The sequence below is a fragment of the Apostichopus japonicus genome, chromosome 12 (genome assembly GCF_037975245.1).
Source record: "Apostichopus japonicus isolate 1M-3 chromosome 12, ASM3797524v1, whole genome shotgun sequence".
Lineage (NCBI taxonomy): Eukaryota > Metazoa > Echinodermata > Holothuroidea > Aspidochirotida > Stichopodidae > Apostichopus > Apostichopus japonicus.
Genome location: NC_092572.1, coordinates 33,650,446 through 33,668,595, shown reverse-complemented (window position 1 = coordinate 33,668,595; position 18,150 = coordinate 33,650,446). Strand labels below are relative to the sequence as shown.

Here is an 18,150-nt window from a genome sequence, read left to right as displayed (position 1 = left end):
TTTTTCGGCAGAATCAAACTGGAATATATCATTAGTGGGTATTTTGCTTTGTCATACACGTGATTCAGGAATAATTTCGACATGCGAGTAAACATCCGGTAAGATTAGCATAACAATACGAGTAAATCCCATTCTGAATGAGAAGGAACCGCACGTGGCCTTAGCTCTGTGAACAATCCAGGGAGAGATGCTCTGTTAGTCATACAGTATTGTATTAAGATAGCTTGAATAGGCTCGTTTTGCTCGTGCGTGCATAAAATCCAACACTAGCAATTGGACGTACGGAGACTGCTGGTGATAGTGTAACTATTCAGTTAAATAATATTTACTTCAAAGGCATCAATAAGACACTGCAACATTCTCGTCGTGCTCTACATCCATGGACATGTTTGTGAATATTTTGCAATGATTTCGTAATCCAAAGTGATGTACCATGAATTCAGGATCAATAGTTTTCAGAGACCTTCATCTTTTCGTGAGCTGAGAAAATGATTCCTTGTGAAGGATTATTTAATTTTTCGAGAGGATCACTTAGGTTGTATACCGGGATGTACTTTAAACTATAGCATAACGATAGTTCTAATCAGGTGGTTAAGTTTGTAGGTAATTTTACCTAACTGACTTCCCGAAAGCTTTGGAGATAACAGATATTGAAAGATAAAGTATTGTCCCGTTGACCCCTCGTCAACTCACGTGAGTACACATTCCAATTGAAAATATTTGTTAATATTAATAAACTGGAATAAACGGTACTAGGTTAAACACGTACAACAATTTACTTCTCAAAGTCAAAGACCTAGGTTATTTGTCACATCAACAACCAGAAACACAAGACCCAGAATTAAAAAAAACTTGAACTAGGCCAGCTTGAATTTTTTTTTAAAAAGAAGCAACTTATAATGACATTTGTTATAAGTAAGTATAATAAATCAAATACCAGAAAACGTATCCCCGGATGTAAACAATAACATGACAGTAGCTGTTAATTTCATTTTAATCGCCTTTCCTGTTATATCTATCGGAGAGGAAACAAACACACCGCTGATACCGGTCAAAAATTTAAAAAAGCGGCTTAACAATTAACAGCCTAAATTGTTCTGTGGTTAAAATAACGCTTTGAACATCATCCGATGGTCAATCACCACCCCCAGTCTACCCCGCCCGAAAAGAAGGTGCATTGTTAGACAATATTCCTTCACTTTTTTGATAGAGGCGGAATTATTTAGCGCAGTCATTGTCAGGGACGTAGCTAAGGGCTGATGATTGGGGGGTGTAGTGGCTGAAATTCCAACTGGATGGGTTTTGGAGCCAGAAAATGCCGACTGCTGCCTTGTACCCCCCCCCCCCCTTGCACAACTCGTCAACGATACGGTCAGTGTCAGTCAGACACCCCATCTTTCGTGACTGCACTTTTGTTCCGAACTTTTTTCGGATATTTGTACCCCTGTTTCTCACTTCACAAACTGATTAATCACCCCCCCCCCCCCCCGACCAAATTTTGTTGTTAAAATTCGGGCAATATGATGAGAATTTTTCGGGCACCTACTGAAAGAAAAATAATTTGTAATGTGTTTTTCAATGGTTAAACTGATATTATTATTACCATTATTATTGTAACGACTTCCCCAATAATTGTAACCAATATGGAAGGGTAATAACACGGCAAATGATTGTATGTTATTGGCATGCGATGTAAAGACCGATGTAAAAAACATTAACATGTTGAGCGCTCACGGAGCGCGCGAAAAATTTTGGTTGTATTTTCGGGCAACTCGTTACAGCCCTCCCAGATCAATTGGGCTCCTACGCCTTTGAGTATAGTTATCTGCTTGAAGGCTACATAGACTACTGACTACAAAAGCTATGTTAATGTAACAAAGGGGAAACTTTTTCTCAACAAACTATATTCGACGACATAGTGAAATACCAAAATATACAGTGCTTTTTCCCGGCGCGCTTAATATTATTTTCTTTGGGCTTGTGGGGCTATTTATCACTCATCATGAAAAAAAATTAAATTGTTCACTTCATTCCAACTGAGCATTTGGAATGAAGTGAATAATTAAACATTTTGCAGAAAAATTTTGAGTTGGCGAGATACGATAAGTTGTCAATTAAACATTGTGCAGAAATATTTCAAATGCTCAGTTGGAGTGAAGTGAACAATTGAACATTTTGCCAAAAACTGTCCAATGGACGAGATAAGATAAGTTGTCAATTAAACATTTTGTAGAAAATTTTTTAATTGCTCAGTTTTAGCAACTAAGCAATCCAATATTTTTCTGATTTTTGATAAGATTTTATCTTGTTATCTACACAATTTATTGAAAAATGTCACCTTATGGGGAAAAGGTTTTCATATATATCCGTAGATTAGCATTGGGTGTTTTAATGATCAGGGGTTAAAGCGCTAGCTCCATCCTCAGCGCACTAAATATTCATATCTTCCTGATGGTTTTAATTGTATACCATAGAGACAATGTGTATCCTGAACTTACTTGAAGCTAGCGAACAGGGTCAACCCACCAAATAGCAAAATAAATACATAAATTATCCGAATTGAAGCTGGCAAATGTTGTACAGTAGACCTATTAGGCATTTGTTTTTAGAGTATTTCAAAATCATACGAAGTTTTGTATGGTGGAGTATAAGAATCGCGAGATACAATTTCTCAATTTGACAAGGAAACGTGGTAAATATGACTGATTAAAGGTCAATTTTGACCGAAAGTTTTAGGTCACTCACAAATTGCAAGAATACATGAAAATTAGAGTGTGACAGTCGGAATTTCCGATTGTGGCACTCAAATTTTCCAACTATCGTCAGTTTTACCAAGATTAGGGTCTGAGACACCCCCATCCCCCCCCCCCCCCCCTCTAGCGACGTCCATGGTCATAGTCTATCATTTGCTTTGAATACCCAGAACCAGACCAAATACATCCTCACCTGTGCGTAATTAAAGTAAATTAGTCATTATTTCCGATAAAAAAAATCGTTTCTTGTTTTCTAAATCAGAGCCAAACCTAACTTGATATTACAAACGATTTAAACTTTGTTTCAAACGAACTATGTCACGCTAATGAAATTAATCGTCGTTCACTGTTTTACGTAATTCAAGGGTGTTAAGTAACTACCGTCAATAGTTTGATCTAAATAATCTCTTCACTAATGGTATTAGCAAACTTTCTGCATGAAGATATAATGTCCAGGCTAGTACAATTATTGTAGATTTGATTTCCATTGATATGTTTAAAGCACCACTGTAGTTTATACCTACCTTTATTTTTTCCTTTTTCTCTTCAAAATTTCTTGACCAATTTTCATAATTCCTTTAATTATCAGAATTGATTATACCACTATTGAATATAAATTGCTGTCATGGTCAAAATATAAATCCCTAGGTTTATATTTAATAGTACCGTTATAAAATAATTGATGATATTTTTAATCCTTTTACAGGGATTAAGCAGCAACCATTAACGCATGCGCGAATTTAAGGACATTTCCCCTTCTTTGCTCATATACTGGAACTAAAGAATTTGATATATTATTGATGTTATATGATCGAACCATCGATAATATGACGTTGTTGAAGTATCAAACTTATTTGCAAATCAATATCAGAGAGATCCTATATCAACAGTGTTCCATCAGCGTTATCTATAAAAACAGAACATACATATCTCTAAGCGTATCCCAATATAGACTTACATAGGCTTGTAACCACTGCATTTAGTTGACAGAGGTAATTATCGAACGTTATTTCCATTTTGATGATGAGAGCAGTTATGATGATTAACTCCTGTTAAGTTTAATTTATTTAATTTTCCTTTTTAATCATGACATTATTATTGTTAAAAATTATGCTCGTGGTGCAAAGATATGTCGGCCGTATTTTCAACGCGTTCGTTCGAAGTCTTCTCGCTGGTACCTTCGGTTCTATTTCTATTACGTTACTCAATATAATGACTGCAATTGCGAGTTCATCACTAAGACTAAAATGAGGTGCAGCGCTATAGGGTTGAGTACGTGACTGCTGGTGGAAGAGGATTGTATAGCTATCAATGGTATCAGTTTGACGTCATATTATTACTTTCATCAATGGGATAATCTTACTTCGTTTCCAGTCATTAGGAATGTATCCACTTTTATAACACTCAATGTTATAAAAGTGGAATCATTCCTAATGACTGGAAACGAAGTAAGATTATCCCATTGATGAAAATGCCTCACCCAGTGGAAAAGAAAGACTACCGGCCCATTGCTTTGACTAGTGTCATTATGAAATGTTTCGAGAAGCTTATTCGCACTGAAATCATAGAATGTATTCCATCATTGGATATGTATCAGATCGCATGCGTACCGCAGTGGAAGATCAACTGTGGATGCGTGTTTGCTGTTAGATACAGTTCTACGCCAACATGTGGACACTGTCGGTAATTTTGCCAGGGTTTGTTTTATGGACTTTAGCTCCGCATTTAACACTCTTAGCAATTCGAACTTACTTCGTACGTTAGATGCTCATGTAAACAAGAACATCATTTCATTGCTGTATCACTATTTATTCAACAGAACTCAATATGTATACTGTGATGGGGATCATGGGGTCAGCAGTGAATATATTGTCACTAATACTGGTGTCCCACAAGGGTGTCGTTTATCACCTTTGCTGTTTGCCGTTTATACTGAATCCTTGTCCACACTTTATGAAAATGTTTACATTACAAAATATGCAGATGATACGGATATTGTTGGTTTGTGTAATGATAAATATCCACAGAGCATTGTCAATTACCACACAGCTATTGCGGAGACTGTAGCGTGGTGTAAAACCCAATTACCTTTTTATTAACAGCTCCAAGACCAAGGAATTAATTGTTGATTTCCGTTCAGTTCAGATGCATGATCCAGTTATAATTAATGATAGTGAGGTTGAGATTGTGTCAGATTTTAAATATTTAGGACTCATTTTTAATCATACTCTCACTTGGGACTCTCATATAGGCTCAACACTTGCGAAAATAAAGCAGCGGCTATATTGTATTTATAGGTTGGGAGGATTTGGTCTAGAATATGAGAAACAGCTTTGGCTCTTCCGTTCCATGGTGCTTTCACGCATGGTCTATTGTGCTCCTGTGTGGCTCTCTTCCTGTTTCAAGACACAACTCAATTTGATTAACAGACATTTTAGAAAGTATTATTCTAAAGATGATCAGTACATTGAAGAAATTGTACTTCATTATGTAAGAGGGATTTTGACTGATCCTGACCATCCTCTCCATAAGTATTACACCACTCCACGTAGGTTGTATACACTACCTCGTATGCGTACTGAACGCTTTAGACATTCTTTTTTACCGAGGAGTGTAAAGCTTTTGAATTGTCACATAACTAGATGAAATTTTTATCATATTTTTGTATATATATTTTGCATATTTTTAAGCTGCGGATTCCATTTTATTATGTCTTCATTTTATGATTGATATCAATAAATGTTATTTTACTTTATTATCAGCATATTTTATAGTCTTTGCTTGCGAATGCGAATTCTTGGATGAGGTTCGTACGTATGTTTTTTTTAGGAAACTTTTTGATAAATTTGCAAAGGGTCGTCAAACCACTGTTCCGTTGACCTCCTCCATATAAGTACACTCGTTTACTAAATTACTTTAAAAACAGTAAGTCATAAATTACAGGCTTCATACTTGAAATTTAAGAAGTTGTTACTTTTTGAACTGTTCATTCTCATCTCAAATAGCGTATACTTTTACAACTAAAGATAAAAAAGCTATTTCCTCGGGTGTTTATTGCAGCCAACGCTGTGCAACAACGAAGTTCCTATATACTTAATCTGTAGATAGAAAACCACATGATGACATTTGCTATTTGTGATCTACTAACTACAAATATATTGGGCTAATATCGATATCCGTATTCATTACACCCATTCTCTTGTTAAATATCATAATTCCCTCTACGTAAAATACTAAACGATTTAGTTAAAGATAGGTGACAATGTGTTGTTTGTAAACTACGTTTAAATGAAACTTAAACGAATTTACAAGAAACTGTGTTCCAACGACACAGTAAGTAGTTTATCACAGCATGAAAACAAGTTCTGGACGAATAGAAGTGGAATAAAACGAAGAATATGATACATGAAGTAATAATTTATTGTTGGAAGTACGTTGTGACTAATCCGAATGGTTTCAAGTTTCTAGATCTGTTGTAAATCTTTATTTTAGAGGGCGCTCGACATTTTCCCTAGGTCAGTCTCTGCGCGGAAGTTATTTTGGAAATACTTCCGTAGTATCTTAACATTAGCATTTCTTTTTCATGTTTGCCTTTTTTTTGTTTTTTCTTCCGCCGAGATTAAAACTAACAAGTGCGGTTAAGAGCATTTAAACTGCTGTAGTTGTTAAATATAATCTGATATTGTCATATATACACGAACTAGCTTTAAGGAGAGAAAAATATCATCATTATATGATTCCAGAGTCCAGATAGTCAGCTCACGCATGCACGGTAAAGAGGCTCGTCGTGATCAGTAATCACGTCGTATGGCCCTGGTTTTCCATTTAATTTTAATTGTTTTGCTTGGTGGTACCAATGTTTACTCTAATTATCTTGGTGAATATTGCGGCATTGGAAAGAGACGTACGGATAGGAGTATCCCCCTAGCATTAAATACTTTTACATCATTACGGGTGCTTAGTTGAATACAGGAAAAGTTGATGTTCAAGATCATTCATTTTTCACTACATTCATCGCCAATATTTCTTTTTCTCTCAATTTTGGGTGAACCTACCAAACATTTACGACCTTAAAAAAGTGTCAAGTTTCAATACCTGGTTATTAGGGGGAAATGACGTGTGATATCACATATATTCTAAGTTACAGGATGTGATATATCTTACAATCATAGTGTAAACATGAACTGAAGGTCTGTATTGTTTTACAATCTGCAATAATATTTCTTCACGGAGCATGAAAGTAAACGAAAAGCTGTGTATAGACATTTTAGTTTGTTAATTGCTTTGCATTTCCGACAAAGCTTGCTTTAAATTCAAGAACTACCAGTTCAATACGGTTCAATGTAGTACATAACTGTGATAAAGCAGGTCGGATGTTCCGTACCTGAGTGAGGGCAGTGTGCAATTCATCTGTTGTCAACTCTTTGAGATAAAACAGACTGAGGCATAGACACGGTTGCAAATATCAATATTTCTTGCATAAACATGACTGACTGTTGTTATCCATTGGCTCAAAATGTTGGAACGAACACTTGGTGACCCTGGATATTGGAGGTTCCTCGATATTGGGGGTCCCTGGATATTGCTGTCCAGGTTCAATGGACTGCCTGATCCTCCTATTGCTACGCCTATGCGTCGGCATAAAATTCACCCTGCGTGTTCGTATGCTTGTTAGTGTTGTGCTTTTACGCCATCGTGATAGTTTAATTTACCATAACTTTCTTAATCGTGTGCGTCTGTCGACCTAAATTGAGGACGTACGACTTCTTCGGTCTAAGTGGCCGCTGTCTCGCGGAATAACAACTTCTACTTATTTTCTCGAGAAAAAAAAGAGAGTAAAACTTGAAACTAGTCAGATCAAGAAAAAAAAAAAGGTATTAGTCTATTGCATTATCTCATACATATTATGCAGTAATACAATGTATGCTATTACACGAACACGGGGCGACCAGCGTGTCATAAGTACTGAAATCTACAAGAGTGATTTAGATTGGCTTCTGGCAGTCTCTCCCAATCTCATTGAAGCAATTGAGAACACTAGGATGAATGATGAACGTTAATCTTACTATGTGGAATATATATTGTGGAACCACGTGACCTTTGTTCTGTCCATTGTCTCGTTCTCTCAGGGGCGGCGGAAGGGGATTCAATCCTGTGGAGGAGAGGGGGGTGGCGAATACATCGAGGGAAAGTGGGATTTGCGACATTTATTTGAGTGAAAAACCACGAAGTTACCTCCAAACTTCAGAGACAAAATATTCTCCGTCCATTCCGTATAGCACAAATTCCAGTTTTGAAATTTGTCTAACAAAAGAGAACTTGTTAATTTCACTTGTATGAAAATTTTGAACAAAATGGCACATGGTAATTAAAAATTATCGTCGTTATTAATAATGGTTAATAAAACTAAATGGGCTTTTTAACCAACGTATGAAATTTGAGGAGGGTACATGTCATTAAAAATGAGCATTTCTTTTACGTATAGAGGGGCAATATTGAGTGTTTACTAACAGTTATCAAATTATAGTTAAGACCCCCCTCCACAGTCTCGGGTAACGCACTCACTTTGCCGTTCAGGGAAAATACTGGGGGGGGGGGGCTGGGAAAATATCGAATAATGAACTGTGTACAGATGGTGCCGGGTAGTGTAATTGAATCCGGGTCCTAACCGTGTTGTCTCTGGACGCTCATGCACCTATTGCCTATTTAATATTATTCTCAGCGATTTCAAATGATTTAAAATCTAATTTGAAAACATCTAAACCCATTAATACATTGGAGGGCATCACTGATGTCTTTACTATACCGGCGTTCCTCCGTTCATAGAAATCATGGCTTTGGTAAAAAATCAACGGAAAACTAACTTGGAAATTACGAGCAATTTGAATGAACGGACATATTTTATTTCCGGGTTATTGAAGCCGTCACCCTAGAATTGTTTTTAAAATTTAGACTAACGCAAGGTTTTGCTAATAAATACTTTCTGTGAGGTTGAGACAATGAAATGACATGGGGGGGGGGGGGGGGGATGGGAGTGCACCCGTACAGTGTGTCTCATTCTTCCACGGCAGAATACAAACCCCCATACTGACTATTGGAGGTGGGGAGGGGGTAGTAAGTCACTGAGCTTTACCCTCCCTTTATTGGCTCCTTTTATTGGCTATAGTTAATCTTGGAACATACTTTGCAGTTGACTCTAAAAACCTAGCAATTCATGATTGTCAAATGTAAGTCACTGGAATATTTTTATTTTATTTGGGGGAGTAAGACAATATGAGTTTGTTGTTAATTGATCAATAAACCGATCATACTTCTTGGCAATATTGATAGTGTTGTGACATTTATTCAGGCGTTGCGTTCAGTTGACATTTTCACAAACCTTCCAAGAATTGCTGCAAATAAAATAATATATCATTGTAAAGTATAACACAGCACACTGATAGCAAATGTTCTGTTAATTCCTATGTTTTCAATATCTTGATTTGACTTTAAACTTGAGGGAATTGTTTTATTTACTTTTTTAACAAATGAGCGATTAATATTCCCGGGGTTACATATTTTTAATCGATCAATTAACCGCTAATGATTGTTGTCACCGTTAATATTATTATGATATTTAGGCTAGCGTTCCCTCGACATTTTCACAAACCTTCATAGTTTGCTGCAAAGTCAAAGTAATATAACATTGTCATGTTCTTATGATAATATAACCCTAGAGTGACGTCACTAAGTGAAGGTTTGTAATTCTTAATGCTCAAGTCTTAAAATTTCGTCGCGCGGAGCCGTGTCACACTAACCTTTTGTTAAACAACAATGGGATTTTGTTTTAATTTTCGGCATCTGTAACTTACTGTCTAAATGGTAATTTGTCTATTCAAGCTTATGTCTTATACATTGCAATGGACGTTTAGTATCAACCAACAATTATCAAAATCAACTAGAAAAGCTGATTCAAGTACAAATAAATGTATCCGTCGGTAACCCGTTTGTCTTGGTATATACATTAATGTTATAAACTCTGTACATTCAAAACATCTTATTGAGTTGTTTTTCTATTCTGTCCAATACTGAAATCCTATAAAAATGCAGTTTATTATCTGTATTAAAGAGTCACGTTTTATTTGCATATATTTAAATATCCTGCAATTGTTGTCTCTAAACTATACACATGGATGTAGCAGGACGCTCTAATTCTGACCAGCAACGATAATTATTGATTAATAGAGGGCGTGCTCCATAGATCAATTATTGTTTGAATTACTCGTCAGTCAACTAGACAGACAGGGCAGTTTCTTTCAATCACATCATCTAACATAAACTATAGCGTTTTCATATTAACTTAACCGATCATTTCTATGCAAAGGTTTAAAAATAAATGTTCTGTAATGTACTCGAGGTATTACTCGAGGTAAGAACATGCGATTAATCTTTAAACTTTAGTGACTATACGTTGGGCATGATCATCGCTGCGATATGTAATGAGAATTTATGTTGAGACTATATTGTGTTTGCATGACAACGAAATCCGCTATAATCAGCTAGAAAATTCAAATGAAACTTGTCCAAAATTCCGAAAAAACAGTGATGTTTTATTAGATGAATGCTCTATTTTTTGGGCATATCAAGTTAGCAGAAATTAGTGCAGTTTTTTTGTTGTAACATTTTATCAAATATATTAAAGGTTAGGAATAATAATAATGATGATGATGATGATGATGATGATGATGATGATGATGATGATGATGACGATGACGATGACGATGACGATGACGATGACGATGACGATGACGATGACGATGACGATGACGATGACGATGACGATGACGATGACGATGACGATGACGATGACGATGACGATGACGATGACGATGACGATGACGATGACGACGACGACGACGACGACGACGACGATGACGATGACGACGATGACGATGATTATAATTATTTTTAGAATATCTATTGATCTCTTACTCCAGATAGATTGGAATTGATGAAGCCAACTCAGTAAGCTGAAGATAAAGTATTTAAATAAATAGTATCAAAGGGATCACGAAAACGCAAAGGTTGAACACTGACATATTGAAATATATTATAGGAAATATTGAAAACAGGTAACGAGTCATCAGCGAAATATCAACGAGATTTAAGATATATAAAGAAAGAATAATAACTCTACGAACATAATGGCTTCTTGCTTTTATATGAAGCAAAACAGATTGTCTAGCGTAACAAAGAAACACATAGTTACGTAATCATAATAACCAGCAACGCATGCCACAGATAACTTGTATTTAATTTGCATAAGAAAAGTTAAAGATTCTTTTACACTAGAACATCATAACCCTGTTTATTCAGTCGCAGTTTCCAGTGTTAGGTAGCCCCCCCCCCCCTCCCCTTCCCCTGTTTGCCTTGCTCCCTTTCATTAAGCCCCATGGTAGCTAACGGGATCGTAGAAAGGAATGATCAGTAGGAGCAAACACGGTTGCTAGATTAATTCCTTTACCAGTATGTAACATTACTACTATAGGCCTACACGTATACCTATCAGCCGGGAATTTGAAAGCTACAGTTACTGGGGATTGTCCGGGAGAACAGCCTTGGTATGAGAATAGACCGCTGGTGAGTGATGTTCTTTCATTTATTTACTACCTGTCGGACAATCGTTGTGGAAATTAATTTCACGGAGTTAGACTCCACGATTTGGAGAATTCGACTTGTGTGAAAAGGCCAATAACATGAACGTCTCGTGTTGACAAATATTGGTAACATTTAAGTTGATTCACACTAATAACTCATTACCAAGACATTTCTCTAGATATTAGCTTATATTCCTCATGAGATGACAACGACAGTATTAAATTAGAGCCTTGTAATTGTGTATATATTATTGAATGCTATTCCCAATGTATAATTGAGTTGGTCACGGCAAGGACGATATATTATCAGGTAATCACACCAAAACCTTTCCCTGTCCTCGAACCGCGAAGTTTGAAGTGTGGGCAAATTTTTCAAATTTGTTAAAAATTGGTGTCCCAAAATAGAAAAAACAAATCTGTGTTCTCTTTGCTCTTTCAATGGATTATAAAGAGGAAGATTTTACTAACAATGTAAGTAACATTTTGTGTCCATAGTTATCTGACTAAACCATGTAATGTTCACTACTATTATAATACTCTCAATCTATATCTAACCGTGTGTCTATGACCGTATATGGTGGGTCTAAAGTGCCATACTCGTGAATGCGAAATAATGTCAGAAATAAACCGCCCAATGCTATTCTACAACTATACCCTAAACTGGTGAATTTGATTCTATTATTTCAAATAAGCCTAAATACTGGTTTTCTTCGGTACTTTGCAAGTTGTGGAATTTTGTTGTCCAATTTAGCAAATTTAGAAGATAATGCATTCCCAAAGCTGGTTACTCAGCATAAGAGTTATATTATTTGCAAACCACTGCCAATTTGTTGTAATACTTATCGCTTTGTCAATTCTTGAAAATTTCTTGCAAAGATGTTTCCCTCCATCCCAATTATTTGGTTGGGGACGTAATGTCTTCGTCCCCCTCCCACCCCCACCCCCACTCATAAATATTTGGAAAATAATCGTAATTCCTTGTGTACGAGAACAATTTCCAATGACTCACTTGATCCTATCTATGTATAGGAATTATATGTGCATCACATTGCACCATTTGACGTCCAAAAGTGCTAAGTTCTCCGGGGAATTACCTCGGACCCCCTAGATAGCTCGCATCTTCGGCGCATGCCGTTCTGGTATCGTCATTCTACTTACTTCATCAACCATATATCCAGTGGCGTCGCCAAGGGGGGGGGGGGGCAGGGGGGCACGTGCCCCCCCCCCCCCCTGGAAAACCTAGTGCCCCCCCCCCCCGAGTGCCCCCCCATGCATCTGAGATTTGGGTTGGTAAAAATATATATATATTTTTTGTTATATTCAACTCCCATCATCTGAGTTGGTTTTTCATAAGGACAAAGAAGCACAGTAATTCGTATTTTCTTCAAATGAGCTGCGAAAAAATGAACAAGTTTATCCGTGAACGTCGGGTATCGAAGTCGTTACCCGCGTCATTACAACAGGTGTCGATATTTACATTGAATGTGTCAGTGCTCACGCCATACCAGCGGATATACAAGTCCGCTTCGCGAGCTACATGACTGTGAGAAGGGAGGGTACTGCAATATGTTGCCTTGGTCTGAGGTTGACAGGTTAGGAGCTGACGAAATGTGAGAATGTGAGGGTCCGCAGGCACCATACTAGCCTATATTTGTGGACCCATACATTAACCCTGTTGTGTAGGGGGTGCAGAGGTCATTTGAGGTCAGATGCTTGTAGGAACAAATAGCGAATGTTCACACCTGCATACTGATCCATACTCGATGTGTGATCAAACTTTGGATTGCATGGTGAGGTCCCTGATAGAAGCCAATAACGATGCTGGAACCTGTTACATCTTAATAGATAATGGGCGAAAACGAGAGGGACAAGAAAGGAGTCGGGGTCATGCACACATTAATTCAACAAATGTAGGTTCTATTGATAGGGTTAGGCATAATATCGACAGCATGTGGTTTATATCCTCTGCAAAATTCTGCGCCTTGTTAAAATCATTACCTCAAAAATAGCAATTTCTGGAGATATCTTCAGATCGAATTTAGCATCAAATGTGGCAGCATTTTGCATCTAGCCCATCCTCCGTATGCGAAAATTTTCCAAAGGGGAGGGGGGGCAGTGGCGGCAGAACCGGGGGGGGCTTGGGCCAATGAAAAAGTTGAGGGGGCAAATGCATGATAAGCCCCCCCCCCCCCAATATTTACCAAGGCTCCGAAACGTGCATCTGCCCATTTTTCAATGCATACTTGTCGATCTGTCCGATGCACACGTATACTATATAGGTGTAATAATTTTAGTAAACCCTCGGCCTGTCCCCTGGCTATAGACCATATTGTCACCCCAACCGCGTCTTCACGCCCCGTGAAAAGTGGAAGCAGTGAGTGTGAGTACCGGTAAGCGCAACACAACTTCGTCTTAGGCCAATGACTTGCTTCATTTCAGCCAGTTCTCCAACATCCCCCCCCCCCTTACTACACTCAAAAACGTCTTTGCGAGTACACTACGAGTAATAGCTACTCTCTTAAAACACCATCGAATATACAAATTACAATGTTTTTAAAGACTTTTACGTGCAATCTGAGAAATTGCAGGCTTGAGACCCATATTTTAGGGCTAGGTATTCGCAGCATAAAACACTCGGGAAGTGCCGTTTCCGGCCATCTGGAGGTTTGAAAAACCCAAAATTTTCTTGTACGCTCCGCGCCAACCGATGGTGGCGCTCCGCTTAGATAGTCTCTACACATTAGCCCCCCCCCCAATAATCTTCCGGTTCCGCCGCGCCTGGAGGGGCACCCCCTCCCCTTAGACCCCTCCCCAGGACGTTGATCCGTATCCACCTAAGTGCCCCCCCATCAAATGCTGGTGCCCCCTGTGCCCCCCCCCAGACTGAAAAGTCTGGTGACGCCACTGCATATATCAAGGCCTTTTTAGCCTACTAACGAGGGGGCAGTGGCCCCAGTCCCCCACACGACTCGTCTTTTCAGCCCATTAGGTGCCCGCACTAAGTTCCTGTTTGGCATGTAAAACAAATAATAATAATAACACAAACCTAACAATTTACACCTAAATTACAGAGTTTATAAAGGCTACGGCTACTATCAGAATGCTCTGCGTATTTTTTATCTGGTTATTTACGAATAGCAATTATTGTATACCTACAAGTACATCCACTAGTTGCAATCAGCACGAATTTGAACCTTTCTAAGACCAACTGTCATGGAATTATATTTATGTCACGTGATTTACTAAATATGATTACCTTCAATTACCTGTGTAGAACATCGAATATAGAGTAAAGTCATTTTCTTCCCCTACAAAGTGACTTTACCGATTTTGTTTTCGAATTTACTTATTTTGGGAAGTTTAAATTTCCAACACGTAAGAGCTTAATTTTTTTTTAAATGCAACTAACAAGGCCCGGAAAGAGCTATTTCCGGCAATCCTCGGTAGGCAATTTTGTCAAGAATGTGTTTGTTCTGCTACACTCCAACTGATGGTGGCGCTCCGCTTAGGTATTAATTATGACAATTCCTGTACCTCGGAAAAACCTCACCGCCACCTTCCTCTCCCCCCCCCCCCCCCGCTTTTCGAAATCCTGGATCCGTCCCTGTGTGATAATGAAACCACCTTGATTTATGTTTAATGTTAATGACAGATGTAAAAGGAAAAACGGGATTAAATGGTAAAAAGGCAACGCCATTGTGTAAAGATTTGTTTAAAGATATAAGAAAATACACAATTCCTGAACATCAATAACAGTTATCATTATTTGATTCAAGAGTTCTGATAGTCAACTCACGCATACAGAGCAACAGTAAACACGTCTTTATGGCCCTGGTTTTCCTTTCCTTTCCAATTATTTTGCTCGGTGACACGTTTTCACTTGAATTATTTTGGTGAATGGGTCGGCTTTGAAGAGGGGCCGTACGGGGAGGAGGTACTCCCCTCGAAATTAAAACTACATCATTACGGGTGCTTAGTTGTAAAATGATGTTATATTTGCAAGGTTTTTACAGGAGCCAAAAAAAGTTCAAAATCATTCATTTTTTATTACGCCTCTGCATACAAATTCCCCCTGCGTGTTCGTATGCTTGTGAGTGTTGTGCATTTACGACATCGTGTTATTTTAGAGCATAGTTTTGTAAACTGTGCAGATAAAGCACGTTAGGACCTACAGTCTGAACTCTGTTAGGACCTATATGACAACACCCTCGGATAAGACGCTGGAGAGCCCCATTGAAATCAAAATGACTCGATCAAATATCGAACGACTTTATTCTGTGCGTTCACTACATGGCGAGTAGAACTTCAGTTCATCATTCCTTGCGAGACAATAATAATCAACATGTCTATCTATAATCTAACGATGTTTTATCAACTTGATATTTGGAATGCTATATTTATTCTAACAATAACCATCACTTTACCATAACCAATATAATCGTGTGCTTAATTGAGGGCGTATGACATCTTCGGTGTAAGTGACCACCAGAGCGCGGACAAATAACTTTTGCTTTCGAGGGCGCTTGACCATCTCACTCAGAAGAAAGAGTGAAAATTGAAACTAATAAGATCAAACAGCAAACTTGGTTGTGAGAGTATTGAATAATCTCATAAATATTGACTAATCTGATAAATATTGTGCTTTTCGAATTTCTTTGCATGATATAACTGGATTCAATTCTTGTTTGTTCTTCTTTAATAAAACTGAACAATCTCTGTCTAGTTGGGAATGGTTTTCGTCTGTCCATATCTCGTTCTACCAGGGACGGCGGAAGAGTTTTAAATCCTGAGGAGTGTGGGGGTGGGGTGGGGGGACACACTCCAATGGGCAGTGGGGCTAAAGACCACCAAATTATATATACAATTTCCGGCAAAACTGTTTTCTGTGCATGCCGTACCACAAAATACAGCAATGTTGAAAATACTGTTTTAACAAAAGAGAATATTCTAATTTTAATTGCATTAATGTATTCAACAATATAGTACATCAAAATAAAAAAGGGCATTTTTACAAAGTTACAAATTTATAAGAGGTCATTTGTATTAGTAAAGATCATTTCGTATTACAAAGAGGGGCACTTTACGGGGTACTTGAAGTTTTATAAAATAATATCGTTAATATCTCCCCCCCCCCATCATTCCCCACCAGACACAGACACATCACTACAAGCTTCCTGTAAGCGCTCTGAATTTGTTCAATATTACTATATGGTTGTACAGAAGGGCTGCAGGTGAAGTAAATGGCAAAACAAAGTTCACAATGATACTTGTTGCTGTCACTATACAGTGTACAGAATCTTCAGTAAGGTCAATGTGCAACAGAGATATGCTATGTAATTTAACTAATTAACAGGAACGGATAGCCAATCAGAGACAAGCAGAGTAGATAACATATCTGGTAATATATACATGTATATAATAAAATATAAAAACAATCACCTGAACTCAATAGAAAGAGTATTATAACAGAGTATGTTTTGATCCACATATATAAACAACTTTAAGCAAGTAAAGGTTAGGGTTAACCTAACCAAGACATGAATAAGTGAACACCTTAATTCAAAATAAAGAGTATTAGAATAGAGTATGTTTATATCCACATATATATAAACCACTTAAAGTAAGTTAGGGTTAGGGCTAACCTAACATTAAGACATTAAGAACTGAACATTTCAAAGCTGTATCTTACACATATCAGTCATTGGTAATTATCATTAAGGTGTTACTGTCTATGAATTTGCTATAAAACTCATATAATGGTCATTTATGTACATTATTTATAATTACATTCAACTATTCCATTCTAAACATTTCCCTCTTTGACTCATTTTGTATCTGAGTCTAATCTAAGCCACTAAGTCTTGATACCCGTGATTGTCAACTGTATCGGATTATCTGTGACTTGATACACCCAATCAGACATGGGCGTACATACGGGTCCCCCTTGTACCCCTAGAAAATCAGAGCATTATACAAAACAGCAAGAAATAACTCAACATCATAAGCCCCTACACCGCCAATGAGACTGAATTCCTTTCGGAAAACGAATCTTTTCGATAAAAAATGAATATCAGAGAACCTTTAATATCTGAAACGTGAAAATGTATCAGCTCAGGTCTCAGGCTTCCCAGCATGGCTTAGAATACATTCCGGAGTATTTTAATTCCTTCCTCTGACATGTGTTTTCGTGCTTTAAACTCAGAACAAGCAGTGGAGTAGCCAGAGGGGTGATGTCCCCCAAAAGCATTTTCGAGGGCGAACCGGGTTAGCAAGAAAGGGTGATAAACCCAAAAAATATAATGCTAATAAACTATATTTTTTGATGAGAAATGAGTATCATTAAGGATCGATAGTTAAGAGAAAATCTGAATGAGCCAATGAGAACACGTGGATAAATGATATGATAACGGAATTTATTTCTGTTTTAAACTTTTCTAATAAAACCGAACGATCAAAACCTGCCTGTTGTGGAATGTTTATTGGTGAACCACGTGACCGATTCCTCTTCATTGTGTCCTTATAGAGGGGCTTCGGAAGAGGGTTCAATCACGGAGGTGGAGGGGGGGGGGTGCCAGACATCGAATGCAGTGTGACATATATCAAAATATCGCTAAGATTATGTCCAAGATTATAATACGATAACAATACCTCAGTCAATCGATTCACCATATTATAGACATTTGCATATTAGACGTTTGCAATAAGGGTAAGGGAAAACAAAGATGTAGCAAAGTAAGGAATATCTCAAAATGCTAAAGCTT

General features: G+C 37.6%; 1 protein-coding gene across 1 annotated transcript in view; it reads left to right on the top strand.

Moving 5' to 3' along the window:
* The first annotated feature begins 234 nt into the window (after positions 1-234).
* Positions 235-18,150, top strand: part of LOC139977744 (uncharacterized) — an 831,623-nt gene continuing 813,707 nt past the window's right edge. Inside the window, exon 1 of the mRNA XM_071987329.1 lies at positions 235-693. The gene's annotated coding sequence lies outside the window, so the exon portion shown is untranslated. The remainder of the gene's footprint in view (positions 694-18,150) is intronic.